At 42.7% G+C, this 15,945-nt stretch overlaps 1 protein-coding gene across 7 annotated transcripts in view; it reads left to right on the plus strand.

Moving 5' to 3' along the window:
- The first annotated feature begins 8,145 nt into the window (after positions 1–8,145).
- The window catches only part of Larp4b (La ribonucleoprotein 4B), an 83,111-nt gene continuing 75,311 nt past the window's right edge, over positions 8,146–15,945 (plus strand). For all 7 annotated transcript variants that reach the window (XM_031359419.1, XM_031359420.1, XM_031359423.1 and 4 more), the window contains exon 1: positions 8,146–8,272. The gene's annotated coding sequence lies outside the window, so the exon portion shown is untranslated. The remainder of the gene's footprint in view (positions 8,273–15,945) is intronic.

Here is a 15,945-nt window from a genome sequence, read left to right on the forward strand (position 1 = left end):
ACCCATGAAAGGAGCCGTCCTGTCTGTGGACGGGATGTACCCATGAAAGGAGCCGTCCTGTCTGTGGATGGGATGTACCCGTGTCCATTTTCTAAAGCAACAGTTATTTCTTAGGATGGTTTGCTGGGATATCATACTTCTCAGAGGTGATTGCATTTCTCACCAGAATGCAGATCCAGAGGTGGTGGATGGGAGGAACCTGGCACCATTTCTTGCTTCTACAGAGGCTCTGGGACAAATTCTGGTTCAGTGGGATGGTGCTGAATTAAAAACAAAAAAATGTGACTACTTTGTCAGATCTCCAGGAGTTTAAAGCTTTCCCAAGGGAATAAACTTACATATATCTGATGTGTAGGTTTAAATGAAAAAAAAAAGTTTCCTATGGTGTGATAGTTTGTATATGCTTAGCCCAGGGAGTGGCACTAACAGGAGGTTTGGCCTTGTTGGAGTATGTGTCCTGTGGGCATAAGCTTTAGACCCTCATCCTAGCTGCTTGGAAGTCAGTATTCTGCTAGCAGCCTTCAGATGAAGATATAGAACTCTCAGCTCTGCCTGCACCATGCCTGCCTGGATGCTGCCATGTTTCCACCTTGATGATAATGGACTGAACCTGTAAGCCAGCCCCAATTAAATGTCCTTTATAAGAGTTGCCTCGATCATGGCGTCTGCTCACACCACTAAAACCATAACTAAGACACATGGATTCATGCATTTTAACACTTGGTCCCCAGGTGGTGTTTGGGGGGAGGCTTGGAACCTTTAGGAGGTATAGCCTTGCTGGAGGAAGTACTTCATTGGGACAGAGTTTGAGAGTTTATAACCCCGTTCTGTTTCCAGTCTGCTCTCTGTGCTTTGTACTTATGTTTGAGAATGTGATCTCTTAGCTTTCTGTTTCACATGCCAGCTGCCATGGCTTCCTGCCATTATGGACTCTTTCTCTCGGACAGTAAACCAAAATAAACAAGTAAATCCTTTCTTCCATACAATGCTTTTGGTTATAATGCTTTATCTCAGACAAAGAAGCCAACCAAACAAAAAGCAATAACAAAAAAGTAGTTAACAGACATGCAAAGTCAGGTTCTCTGTCTGAAGTATCAAATCCCAAACTAGGATTCTCTTGACTCTTACTATATTAGCCAGAGTTCTTTAGAGTCACAGAACCTATGGATAGCCTCTATATAGTAAGGGAATTTGTTATGATGACTTACAGTCTGTAGTCCAACTCCCCAACAATGGTCAGCTCTGAATGGGAAGTCCAAGGATCTAGTAGTCACTCAGTCCCACAGGCTAGTTGCTGGTATTCTGTAGAAATAGATCCCAACAGATGTGCTGGCAGGTAAATGCAAGCAGGTGAAGAAGAGTGAATCTTCCTTCTTCCAGTGTCCTTAGGTAGGTCTCCAGCAGAAGGTGTGGCCCAGATTTAAGCAGAAACTGTGTTCTACCACACCTGGATCTGGGACTTGTTTTGTCTCAGGCTGACTTTGAACTCAGAGATCTTGTCTTAGTCTCCTGGGATTCATAGCCACTGTGCCTCAAGATCTCTGTGCCAAGATCCAGGTTAGAAACTTGTATCTCCCAGCCTCAAGATCTGGATCACAGGTGAGCCCCCCAATTCTGGATTTTAGTACATTTCAGATATAGTCAAGTTGACAGCCAGGAAAAGTCATTACACTTACCAACTTATTCTTTTTCTTTGTGAGGGCCTCAATAAGGCATGCAATCAAGATGCACATAAGTCTTTCCTTGGGCCTAGTAACTGTTTCACGCGTGGACATAGGCAGGCACTATGTAGGTTTTGGTGTTTGAATCTGCAATGCCATTCTGGGCTCATATTTTCAGTTTCCCAGCTCGTGGTACTGTTTGGAAGTAGGTAGGGCTTTAAGGATGTAGGAATTAGTTGGAGGAAGTAGGCCACAAAGGGGAGGGATTTTGAAGGCTATATCCTGGTTCTGTGTCTACCTCTCTGCTCCTGTGAACAGTCTCTATCCCCAATACCCACTGACATGTTGTCCCACCATGCCATTAACACGATGGAGTAATATAAACTAAAACCACAAGCCAGAATAACATTCTGCTCTCTTCAGGACCTCTGTCAGTGATTTTGGCTATGATTATTTAAAAGTGACTAAAAATTACTGAAAGTAAGCAGGTCAGATAGTCCCTGGGGAGTGCACAAGTACCACAGATTCAAGCTGCAGTCCCAACCAGCATAAGAGAAAACAGTGTCACATTCAAAGAAGTCACAGACCCAACCTCTGAAATCTTGATAGAGCAGCTTAGGAATTTCCTGTGGGCTTTCTGTAAATATACCATCCTCCAGGTATTGCAAAGCACACGACCCAGAAAGGTTTCTTACCTTCTTAGAGGAGCTTCGAAGATGGTTCAGTGGGTAAGAGTGCTTGATAAGAAAGCACTTGATAAAAGGACCGGAATTTGAAGTTCCAGAACGCACATAAAAGCTGAGTAAGACTGCAGGCACAAATGTGCTGGCCTGCTGTGGGAGGCAGAGACAGCAGAATTCCTGGGGCTTGAGGACTGCCAGGCCAGCTCCATGCTCAGCGAGAGTGACAGAACAGGACCCTGCTGGCCTGCACATGTACATGTGTATGTACCTGTACATGCTCATACATAGACACACACACAGAGAGAGAGAGAGAGAGAGAGAGAGAGAGAGAGAGAGAGAGAGAGAGAGAGAGAGAGAGAGAGACTCTTTAGATATGGTCCCTTATTCCAGGATTCTAGGACTATGCAAATCTTGAGTTCCCACTGCAGGCCTTCATCCATAGGTTCTTTTGTTTGTTGCTGCTTCCTCCCAGGTCGCCCTACGGCCAATGCCTGGACTCTGTTCTTCCTGGTTCTGTGCTTTTCCATTAAGCTCCACTGTATGTCTCTTCTTGTCTAAAGACGCAAGATGCAGAGGCTTTGCCTGGGCCCCTTTGTTCCTTCATCTAGGGCGTGTGGGGTATCCTAGGAAGGACGCCTTCATTTCTTTGACTGTGATATGAATATCACATCTTCATGGAATACATATAGGAAATTAAAATCCTCTGTAGCATTCTCATATTTCAATTATCACAAAGAAATTAAAACATGCAAAAAAGCAGGGAGAAGAGATGTATGGTCCCCTGTGTGTCAGTCACATGCAGCTGGAGTAATGTTCAACACATCATCTTGCTCAATGTGTTTTGGGCATGAATCCCACATGACTGAATTAGTCTCATGGGAGCACATGTCAGTCAGGAAGCCATTATTGCTGACTTGGTTCACTTGACTCAGAAGGAGTACACACATTTGTCAACTGCAAAATGCCCTTTTCCTTTAAATTACTAAGAACTGAAGTGTCATATATAACCTCTGCCTCAATAAACTTTCATTCACCTTAGCATTCATGGCTGTTGTAAATTCTATGATAGTGGCAGCATGGCTGATTTTTAAAAAACAATTTATTCTTCATTTATTAGCTAGTAGTGACTATAAAGAAGAGCTTTCCCGTTTCTCTCATAACCTCTACTATTTTTAAACAAACCACACACACACACACACACACACACACACACACACACACACCTTAGTAACTGTGTGAATTCATGCATTCAAAAAAAATTCAACATATTCTAAAATGTGACTGTCATTCATTTTGATACTTCCGCCTAATTTGACTTAGCCAGTTCTTTAGTGTGTTTCTATTCTGGTCCCTTTTATGGTAGGAAAAACTCTGTAGCAAGTCTGAGAAAAGCTTCTTAAGGGTTCCTCCTTGCCTCATAATAAAATCTTGACTCACCGAACAGGACTAGCTTGTCTCTAGCTTCCCAACTGGTGCTCATTCTCTGAGGAAGGCTTGTGAGCAGCCCCTTCGCCCTTTGTTCCCTAACACTGGGTTACCTAGCACTCCTGTCTCCTTCCCGAGTTGGCTGGGATCCTCTTCTCCAAACTCCCATATTCTCTTTTCCTACTTCTTTGTTACTTTCTCTTCAGAATTCTTCTCCTGGTCCCAGAACTCAACCGAGTCTCTCAACACAAAGGAAGTTCTTAGAAAATATTTGTTTAATTGATGGGCAACCAGAAGCTGGAAATAATTAGAATTTATGTTGTGTTTTGAGATAGATCCTCACTGTGTAGTCCAGGGTATCTTTGATATCCTTGACCAACAGCAAAATCTGGAATAGCCTCAAACTTGGAACCCTCTTCCTTCAATCCTTTGAGTGTTGTGACTACGGAATGGACTACCATGCCTAGATTAGAAATTGAAAGCCTTATGAAAACTCACTATTTAGCAAGATAATTTCAAAATACACCTTAAAAAAAGAGAGAGTTTGAGTAGAACTTCTCTGCGTGGGTGGACAGTATTACTTCTAGAAGACATGGGTTAGAAAAGGAGAACTTCACTGCCAAGGCTTCCTTACGAGTTATTGGTTAGGGAGGCCCCAGAGGTCTCCAAAGGAACGTAGGTGACTGTCATTGCCCTTGGTCACTTAACATAACTACAAGGTAAGATCCTATTGCTGAGGACGCCACACACTTTGGCTGCAGGACATAGAGAAACCAATGCTAATCCAATTTGAAAATGTCCTCTTTGTTGGCTAAGGTGCTACGTAGGCTGCTGGAGGAGGAAAGGCATCAAGGGTCTTACCTAGCATCAGACATTGCATACTACAATACTGATCTACTGAGCAAGATAAGCCCACTGGTATAATAGTGGCATGCTGTTAGGAGAGAACTAACAGCTTTCTGATTGGATTTGAGTCCTATTCCTGTGGAGAGAATATCATGCCTCTAGTAAAAAGCTAGTGAACCTCCCATGGCTGGGGAGATCATAGGCTGTGGGCTAGAATCTGCTCTTATTATTTTGCTAAATGGTTATGCTGTCTAAATAAGTTCTAAATGTTTGTTTATACTCATAGACCTGGGCTGCTCTCAACCTTAGTCAGAGAAGCTCCTTTTTCGCAGTGGGTTGCAGTCAATGGACAGATGTATGCATAGCTGCTTAAGTACTAAGGATAAGAGACAGAGAACTTAGGTGTCCTAAATGGGATATTTAGGGGAGCATTGCAGGAGAGGAGGCGGAAAGTAAGAGCCAGAGGATGGGAAGAGCACTATGAAATATTGTTTTTTTGTACATGACATGGCTACGCACACTTACGAGCTTACAGTAGCTGTGGTCATCTGCATAAGCCCTGCACAAGATTAAGCTAGCTGAAATTCTGGTATCTCCAGAATTTTGGGGAAGTGATCTCCAGGCCCCAGGAGCAACTGTTTTTGTTTGTTTTTTGAGAATGTGGTCATTGGCAAGTTTCCTGTGCTCCAGCGAAAGATCCATTCATGGATGAACAACACTAACTGTGTATTAGCCGGCAAAAGCACTTATCAGTTCCTTGGTCAGTACTTACCATTTAACTGGGGGAAGGGGGTGGGCATTGTGGTGCTAGTTGCAAATTACACTGAGATAGTCTGCTGGCAAAGGCACCTGCTGCTGCCTCTGATGATCTCAGCCAAATCCTTGGGACCCAATACGATGAAAGGAACGAATTAATTCCCACATGAGAATCAATTCCCTCTAACTAAAAAGTGTGTGTGTGGGTGTGTGTGTGTGTGTGTGTGTGTGTGTAAAGAAGAGAGTTCCTCTTTCTCTCATCATCTCTATTATTTTTGACTTTTTTTTTTTTTTTTTTTTTTTTTTTTTTGAGACAGGGTTTCCCTGTATAGCCCTGGCTGTCCTGGAACTCACTCTGTAGACCAGGCTGGACTCGAACTCAGAAATCTGCCTGCCTCTGCCTCCCAAGTGCTGGGATTAAAGGCGTGGGCCAACACTGCCTGGCTATCTCTATTATTTTTGGATACATATAGACATACAGGAAAAGAAAACAAAGTGAACGTTTAAAAGTTTAAAAAGGGGATAATAGTGATGGGATGGATCTCATGTCAGTTATTTTTTGAAACAGTGTTTCACAGTGAAGCTCCCCAGGCATGCTTGGATCTCAGTGATCCTCCTGGTTCACCTCCTTGAGCTGCTCAAGCAGTAGGTGAGAGCCACTGCACCTGGCTCTGATTGCTGAATCTTTACTAGATAGACAAAGTACAGTGAGGACCTAGAAGGGAGATAGGACCTTAGGAAAGGGGGAAAAATAAGCAAGAGTTGATCAGAAGTAGAGGATAGGCATATAAAGGGGGCAGAATCAGAGCGTTTAGGACCTAAGATGCTCTGAATCCAAGATTCTCATCTTCTCTCCCTCTCTATCTCCCTCTCCTCTCCTCCCCTTCTCCCGTTCTCTCTTCATGTTAGGGAACAGAAGCCAGGGCCTTCCATATGTCAGGCAGGTACCCTATCACTGAGCCACATCCCAGGGGATTTATAGGAAAAACCACATATTAAACACTGGCTTGGCTTTCAGTAAAAATTGTGTTGTATAGAGTGTACAGGCTGTACTTTATTCTGGCATAGATTGAGTATCTCACCTAATGTCTTAAGAATGCTTAGTACACTAATATAATTAGAAAGTTAGGGTGTCTTAATCTACAGGGTAGGAAAGGTAAGGGACAGGGCTGAAATAGACTGCTCACTAGTTTGTGAAAGAACTTTTTATGAAATAGTACTTAATGTTATCCTGTAGGAAAGATAACAAGGAGCCTTGAGAAGCTTTGTTGACAAGATGGAGAAGATAAATTTGAAGGAAATACCTGTTAGTACTCTGGATTAGGTGTACCAGTTGCATTGTTCTGATAACAAATACTCTGAGGTATTAACAGCAGGCAGAACTACCAGGGAAGGGAAAGGTTTTAATGGTACTTACATGGTAGGTGCTTTCCAGTCCAAGAGGCAATCTTTACTTAGAATTTATTATCTTTAGAAACACATCTATGAGTAGAGCACATAGTTCCAGACAGTACTTCCAATTCGGGAGGTGGGAGGCCAAAGAATCAATGTGAGCCAGCCTGTGTTAAAATAGTGAGAACTGGGCTTTGAAGAAGAAATATGTCTGTGACAATAATGAACTAGGAAACAGTCTTAAGCCTAGTAAAGAGCAACAACGTATCACACAGAGGGTGGGTGAGATGGCTCACTTGGTAAGGCCCTTGCTCTGAAGTGTAAACACCAGAGTTTGAGCCTCAAGACCCAGAGGGAGGAAGAGAACAAACTCCCACAAAAAGACCCAATCCACGAGAGTCCAAGATGCCTTCTTCCAAAATGCACTCTTCAGCATTTGAAAAATGTTCCTAGAAACCAAAGAGCAGAACGGATGTACAGTAGCCGTGGATATAGTTCAAAGAGAGTTTTCATTCGGGAAATATTCGTACATCTTCGAATAATGAATTATAGACTGTAAGCAACCGGCGCATAAACGCAGATAAGTAGGCAGCAAGTTTTAAGTAAAGTAAATGCAACATACTTTTTTTCTTTTTTTAAAAAAAAGAAAATTGATAAAGGCAAGGGATTACTATTTTCAGTTCCCTGGGAAAGCGACAAGAGCACGTTCTTTGCTTATTCAAATCATTCCTGTCCCATACTGAAGTCGGGGAAGCTGTAGAGGAATGCGGGACAGGGGTCCAGGTCCTGGGGACAGCGGGTCCTGAGCGAGGGTGGCGCTTTCGGACGCCACGAGCCTGGGACGCCCCACACTCAAGCCCTCGCTTAGAAGACGCTAAGCTGCCTACTACAACTGGCGCTCTGACTGCTCCAGGGCGGGGCTTGTAGGATGGGCGGGGAGAGACGGGGTGTGCGGCGCGCGCAGCAGCTCAGGGCGGGGCGGGGCGGGGCGGGGCAGGGCGGCGTCGTGCGCGCACGCGCCAATCACAGATGCCGCGAGATGGGTGCGCGCGGGGAGGCCGGGGGAAGTAGAAGGGAGGACTCGCGTCCCCTCTTAGCCTATCACTACGCAGCGCCGCCGTGACGCTAGGCTCTCCTGGGCGCCAAACGCCAGTCGGCGGGCCGGGTGGGTGAGGGCGCCGGGGTAGGGCGCGGGGCCGCGCGGGGGTGGGACTTCCGCAGGGCCCCGGAAGTGGGATCTGTGTGTTCTCATGCGAACGGGAAGGAGCGTTGGGGATCTGGAGTCTCGAGGTTGAGACATTTTCGGGCCCGAAAAAGGAAGGATCCGCTGCCGTCGCCGCCAAGCCCGCGCCCGCTCTTCTTTGCTGTCTCCGGCCCGGCCCGGCCGTGCCGCCTTTTCTTGCCGTCTCCCTCCTCGGCCGTCCCCGCGTGTTTTGCGCGGTCGCCGGGCACCGGGGCTGCGGCGACGAGCCCGCGGGCGGCCGGTCGGGCGGGGCGGGCGGCTGACAGGTGAGCGGGCCGTCCTCGGTCACCGACGGGGCGGCCTCCCTCCGCGTCCCATGCTCGGACCCGCGCCTCCTCCAGCCTGTCACCGGGCCGCCATCTTCCCGGAGGGACTGGGCCAGTGGCGGGCAGGGCTGGGCCCGGGCGGGGAAGGGACGGCCCAGCGCCGGGGCCCGGCTGGGAGCGGCGCCGGGGAGGACAGAACGAGGGGCAGCGCCGTGGAGGGGGCGGCAGGGCAGGCCGGACTGTGGCCCCGGGTAGCCCGGGTTAGGCTGGACCTGGGAGGACCTGTGACAACGGCCTTGGCCGGAGAGGAATGGAGCGAAGTGAGACGCGTGTCGAGTCGTCCCGGAGGCCGCGTCTCCGAGGTCCTTGGGGGTTTGCCTATGCAGCCGGAGGAGAATGGGCAGGGGTCGCCGGCCACCATCGCCCCGAGGGCAGGCGGGCGAGCGGGCGGGCGCCGGGGACCCGCAGTGCGGCGCCGGGGCCTCGCTCCCCTCGGTCCAGCCGGAGACCGGCCAGACAGCCGCGCTCGCTGTTGCGGGGAGAGATGGCTCATTAGGGAATCGCATTCCTTTAGAACCAGGAAGTTAGGATCCTGTTGCTCGAGTGTGTGTTTGGAATGCTGCTCCCTTTTCCCCTTCCACTTGATAGACTTGAGCGGGTCCGACTTTGAAATAGTTAAGAAATAAAAATCAAAGGTGACGACTCATGGTAACCGTCCAGGAACCTCTTAGCCGCCTGCTTCTCTGTGGTGTTCAGTAGAACATTAAGTTTGTTTCAGAGTTGAGGTCATTGCATCTTGTGACTTTTCAGTGAATGTAATTTTGTTAACCCCCTCATTTTTTTTTTTTTTTTTGAGTTTGGACTGACTCAAAATGTGAGAAAACCACCCGGAGAAAAATGATCTCAATCTGCCTTCCATTCGAGACCTTCTCACTGGCGGTGGAATACTTTGTCGTAAACATAAACTGAAACTTTGAAGCTTTCATAACTGAACAAACCAGAGGGCTTCCCACGGCTGCAGTGGAATTAGTTTGTAGCACACAAGGGAGTTTTAAATAGAGGTAGTAGCAACTACAAGTGTTTCTTTTAGGATATTTAGTTACCCCCCTTTTCAAATTGAGTTGAATATTTAAAATGCACTTGCAGTTTGTTTTGAGTTGGTGTTTGCAAGACCAGAAGAGGAGAAAAGAGGGCTGGTTTTTGTTTTTGTTTTTGGTAGTCTTTTAGTATATTCTGTGCAATTTCTATACTCCCCTAACTTGGTTGGCTCTCTTTATTTACAGTCAGAGTTAATTTACAGAAGTTGAAATGGTTGAGGCTTTTCCTTCGTGCTTAATATACCAAAAGCCAGTTTTGTAATCAAGCTGTACAAGAAAAATAGTTTATGGAGATGTGTTGGGAGTTGCTAAAGTAGAATGCTCTCTGAAAGTTTATTTTTTAGTTAGTACATTTTCCCTTAAAACTTTCATTAGTTAGAAATATATTTCATCTCATATTTTGGAATACTAATGTGACTTTAGTTGACTTATTTATATGGATAAAAATGGCATGGCTTCTGAGTCATTAGAAGATATCCTGAGCTCGGCTTCTATCCCAGCACTAGAGAGGCAAAGGCAGGCCCATCTGAGGCCAGCCTGGTCTACAGAGTGAATGTCAGGGCCACACAGAGAAACCTGTCTTGAAAAAACAAAAACAAACAAAAAAGTTATTTTCTTGGTGACTAAAATTCTGAAAAGTCTAAGACTGATGTAAGCATGAAGCATGCAGATGTTTGCTTTTTGCTATTTGTATTGTTACTGAATTCCTAATTTTGATATTCTACCTTATAGCTGTCTGTTTTAATTTATTACACATGTCTTGATCACATGTCTGTGGCATAGAGACAGGTTGTCCTGAGGCAGCATATAAGTTTGGAGAAGAGAGCTATATGTGAATAGGCTCCAGAGAGAAAATAGATGATTATAATGGGTGTAGAATGTAGAAGTTTGCTAGCATTCATTTTACCACATTCTGTAGAAGAGTGGCTGAAATGAAGTACCAGCAATTTTGTAGTAATGTTCTGGGAGCTTGCCCATTTTGTAGAAAGAAAAAAAAATCCTGAGATTTGAAGAATTAAATTTATGTGACTTACCTAAGTATGTACAAAGTTTGACAAAGATGTATATAAACTCTGTGGAAGCAAATATTTCACTTAATCACCTGTTTTCATGAAGAAGTCTTTACAAAGTTATATGAAACGAAATTCTGAAATGTTAAGTGAAAGTTTGTATATCAGCTTAGTGGTAATTACAGTAAACAGTGCCTTCAGAAGCAGCAGTTGCTCAGATTTTCAAGATTTACAAACCTTTTAAATGTGACTGATGTTAGCAGCCAAGAAAGGGCTGAGAGACTCCTCAAACTGTTGTTTTTGTGTCATGGGGCATTCATACTTCTGCGGAAATGTGAACTAGGAGAGAGTCTGGATCTCTGCTTCTAGTCAGAAGTGATGGTCTTTGATGGTCTGCTGCATAGGTTAAGGTTAGTTCCTGTGAAGCCAGGTTGCTCTTACAGAGTTAAAGGCGGAGTTTACAGTACTTAGCTAACATGCAGTGCTCTGTGGATACTCTGAGGTTTAAAGTATATTCCTTCCTTACTTTCAGATTAGTAGAAGCAGAAAAATTGTATCTTTTTGTAGTTTCCACCATTGAACCATTTTAACCTTTTTCTAATGGAAGAAAATGCAGATGTTGAGCCTGTTAAAAAGGATTACTATTGCAATTTGCTTATATTATTTCATCTGAGGAAATCTTGTTTTGTTGTGACTTGTTCTTGTTTTTCTGTGAGAGTTAATTTTAGAGTACACAGTAAGTGAGCCCATTACTATTTGAGGGTTAAATTCATGAGACCTCAGTTTAGTTTAAATGGTTTGAGCTGATTTACTTGGTTATGCTAGGCAAGATCTATACTCCCAGCCCTCTTTAAAGATATTATTATTATTATTATTATTATTATTATTATTATTATTATTATTTTACTTAAGGCAAAAATCTCACTAAGTTGCCCACAGGCCTTTAACTTGCTCTCCACCCATCTCAGCCTGACAGTAGCTGGGATTACATGGACCACTAGGCCAGCTAGTTGCTCTCAGTTGTTAGACTTGTTGATGTTTTGGAGCTGATGTTCTCTGCAGTTACCTTAATTAGAAATGGATTTTCTTATTAGGGCATGGAATTGGAATAGAAGCCTCTAGATTCCCTTAAGAAAAGGAACAGGCCTTTTGTTCAGCCACTAAGGACTCTTGCTCTCAGGCCTGCCTACCTGCGTTCAATCCCTAGAACCCATATGGTAGGCGAATACTGATTTCTGCGTGTTATCTTCTGACCTCTGCACATATAATAGATATATAAATGTGAAAACAAAACCAGAAGAGAAGGAAGATAAATTCTGACTTGGAATATTTTCCCTTAGTATTGTGCCTTACAAGCTGCTTTATTTTCCCATGTGTCTTCCTTGGACTGGGGGAAATTATTAGCTGTGCTTCCTTCATTTCCGTTCCTTGCTCTCCTCCCCCACACCTCTTGTCTCTGTGCCTTTATAAAGTCTGTCTTTGCACCTTTTTTGTGGGAGCTGTCATGACCCCTATTTTAATCATGAAGCATTTGTGTTGGAGTGATGCTGCTGATTTGGGGATCTTTTTCTCCCTCGCTATACTACAACCCTAGCTAGCTAGCGAGGCCTAGGCATTTGAAAATATTTCGTACCTAGCACAAGTGGAAAACATACTGCTTCATTATTTTTTAGAGGTACTTAATATTCACTGATACAAGACTCAGTTGTCACTGAAAATATCCTTTTGAAGTTTGCATGCTATGTTTTCATTAAAACTTGTTATTCAGGGTGGTTCTTATTTGCTTGATCAAAATAAAATAGTCCTGTGTTTACACAAACCGTTTTTGCCATCTACATCCAGATACTTCTTTCAGTCACATCCTGGTTGCTTGAACCTTCCTAGAAACTTACCAAGACTGCTCTAAGATCCATGATGTGCCCACTGTAACCTACTGTTTGTTTCTTCATTTTCTGCTCCACCTTCTAGGCCTTCCTCTCCTCTGTTTCTCTATTCCTCCATGGTGTTGCTGTCTTGGCTCTTGGTAGTTTCTTGCTTGAAATTGGATGCCCCACCCCACTCCTCAAAATGTATTTTTTTGTTTTTAAGTTTTGCTTAGTTTCTTAATACACTGAATAATCCCTGAAGATGGCTCTTGAGGAATCATTGTCAGTTTCTGAGATTAGACTGGGTGCATCTTATTTGTTGCATATTATTGACTACACAACTCAGGGACATTCTTATAGGGAAGGTCTCTTTTATGCTTCTGACTTGTTTTTCCCACTTGCAGCTCTGGTGTGATGAGGGATGGAAACATGACTAGGGACATCTCCCAGGTGTATAAATTACTGACCCTATGTCTGTTAACAAAAATGGACACCTGAAAAGGATACATTGTCAAATTTCTTCTAGTTTATAAAGTTACTTTTACAAAGTTTTATCTAATCTTTCATGGCTGTATTTAATGGATAAAATGGTTTAGGTACAGTAACTTAACTATGGGACCACAGATTTCACTGCCTTCAGTCTTTAAACATAATCGCTTTAGGTAGGTTTTCATTTTTCTTTCTGTCTTTTGCCTTAAAATTAAATTATTTTAACAAAACCCAAGGCAGTTATAGTGTTTCTAGCATACTTTTAATGTAATATTAATGTCATGTACACTGGCATTCAGATGCTGGTGACAGCTACTTGGCTCCTTGATAGTTACAGCTGTGATCTGTATTCTGTCATGTCAGTCTCTTATTTCCTTTCCTTCCTGTATTTTTCCTTCATGTTATTTACAGCACTATAACATGCCATATACAGTATTTATCTGTGGTCGGTTTTCTATACTCATATAAACTCCATGATATATACAAGGGATTTTTCTTTTTCTTTTACTCATTGGTATGAATCCAGATCCCAGAACTGTATTAGATATATAAAGTGCTATAAATGATTTTTGTGTGTGTGTGTGTGTGTGTGTGTGTTTTGGGGTGTGGTGCTGGGAAGTAAGCCCTATTTGTCCCAGGCAAGTGCTCTAGAGTTGTTCCGTGAGGAATTTAATAAACCCCAGCCTGTGATGGTGAATAAAGCAAAAAGCTCGTCTTCATTTGAGTGCACCCGGTGTCCACTAAAGCAGGAGTGCAGCCACCTAAACCAGGGTAAAAGTATGGTGTCCAAGAGGTTAGAGTTGTGGGCCTGGAGGGAAGTACTGAGAAAAGAAAGGAGATGAGAGCCGCATTCTCAGAATGAAGTTGTAGTGATTTTGAGGAGGGCAGGAACAAAGAACTTGTGACAAATTAATGTAGAAATGGCTTAATGAGGTGAAAAAGCCGGAAGAAGTAGGTGGCGACTGGTCTTACAGGGCCTTGGATGTCCCTGTGTAGGTTGTGGATTTTGTTGTTTATCCTGAGAACATCAGGAAACTCTTGGAGTGTTTTTAAGTAGTGAATTACATGGTCAGAAATGGCTTTTAAAAATAATTGTTTGGAGCTGGTGAGGTAACCTGAGCACCTTAAAGGTGCTTCCACCAAACCTGACAAACTTGAATTGACCCCCAGATCCCACATGGATGAAAGGGAGAACCAGTTCCTGAAAGTTGTACTCTGACTGCTACATGGATGCTATGGCATGAGCCCATATACATACATAAGTAAAGATAGTAAAATTAAAACATTTAAGAAAATACCTGTTCTGCTTTATGGAAAATGATATGGGAGAAGCAGAAATAAGCTTACAGACATGGATTTTACTTAGGGGCAAGATGCAGATTCCTTTTACTTCCTCTGGTCATAGTTGAAAAGGCCCAGTTCCAGTCTACATGGAAGGTAACTTGCTTAGATTCCTTTAGTTCGTGTTGTGCAAAATCATGCAGGCTTAAAAAATAGTTTAAAAATATGCCTTAACTCTGCTAGCATTTGTCAGTTGTTTAAGAGTATATTGTTAGTTCAGATTTTTTCAAGGCTAACTAACATTCTTTTTTTAGTAATATCTCTGAAAAGTGGGAACATTTTGTTTTCACGTTTCGGAAAGCTTTGTATTTCTATTGTGTGTTGGCCAACTTGATGTAAAGTTACAGGTGGCTTCAATGATTGTTACTCTTGGTGAACAGTTTCAATATTGATTTTAAAAAATACCTTGGGTGTGATGACCACACTTGGGAGGTAGAGGCAAACTGAGCAAGAAGAGTTCAAGGCCTGGGCTGTATATGAGACCCTGTCGCTGGGGTATGGGTGTGGGTGCTGTTAGTCTATGAAGACTTAGACTTCCTTGAGCTTTTCTTTCTCTTGGTTGATTACAATATATATTTATGTTTCATTGTTGAGATTTATATCCTGCTAGACATTTTCACTTGAATTGTATTTCTCTACTTTAGTAACTAACAGTAACCTCTAAAAGTACTCCCAGTTACTTTTTAACTTTTTAACTAGGGTCTGCAAAAAGAGAAATTTTTGGTCAAGTTGGAGAACACTGGTACTTCTTCCTAACGATCAGGAGATTTCCTCTCCAGAGGACACTTGTATGGGGTGTAGTCCATTGCTTTAACCACTTAGTTGTGACTTTGTGAACAAAAACTTTTGAGAGTAGACTTAAAGTGCTGTTGGAAATGTTTGCTTCTAAATATTCAGAAAGGTAAGAACATTTTTAAAAATGCTTTTAGGAAGTAAAAACATTTAAAAGATAGTGTATAATTAAATTTTGTGTCAATGTATTTCATGAACATTTCTACTTATGTGAGTACTTGGTTTCATTCTCAGTCAGAACTGAATGGCATAATCACTAAGTCCTGTTACCTTAGTGGTTGACACCCCTACTTTCCTAGTTATTGCTATCATGCCAGAATGCAAATTAGTGTTGGCCTTTAATGGGTCATTTGGAGTACAGACTGGTTGGGTATATGAGTAATTGGTGAGTCAGCAATATTTGCTTCTTTGCACCTTTAGGGAGGGAGAGAACCATGAGGAAGACCAAAGGGTGAAATACAAGAAATTGTGTGCCCAGTAATGGGTGTAGTTTTGTACTCTTGTACAGTTCTTATGTTTGTCTGTATATTTTAAGTCTGATAAACTTAAACCTCTTCTATTGAAAATGTCCTTAAGAGTGGCTAATAAAGGGTGAATTAAATCTAAACACAACAAGATTGGAGGTAGAAACTAGAATTGCCAAAACCAAAAGTGCCAAAAGCACTCAGAGGCATAGAATTTAAATCTCCATGATGTGGAAAATTCAAATTGTTTCTACAGAATACCTCTCAATTCAGAATGATGGTGTTTTAGTAGTTTTTAATCAAACCCAGGGACACTTTTGGTGTACTGTGTCTTTTAAGTTCAGAATATTGAAAGTACTTTTCATTGTGGTAGGTTATAATGTACAGTGTACATATCTTATGAAACACATGAGGTTACAGTTCAAGATAAACTGTACTGATATTTTTTTCATATCCATTGTATATGAAAAAATAATGTCAGCTCAGTTTTATGTGGAGGCAAAAGAAATTCTGGATGCCCAATTTTCAGTTTATATGGAGGTGGCATTAAATTTATTGTAAAGAGTAGTTACCAAATGCTTAGTTGTTTTTTTTTTTTTTTTTTTTTTTTTTTTT

Source organism: Mastomys coucha, unplaced genomic scaffold, assembly GCF_008632895.1.
Source record: "Mastomys coucha isolate ucsf_1 unplaced genomic scaffold, UCSF_Mcou_1 pScaffold7, whole genome shotgun sequence".
NCBI lineage: Eukaryota > Metazoa > Chordata > Mammalia > Rodentia > Muridae > Mastomys > Mastomys coucha.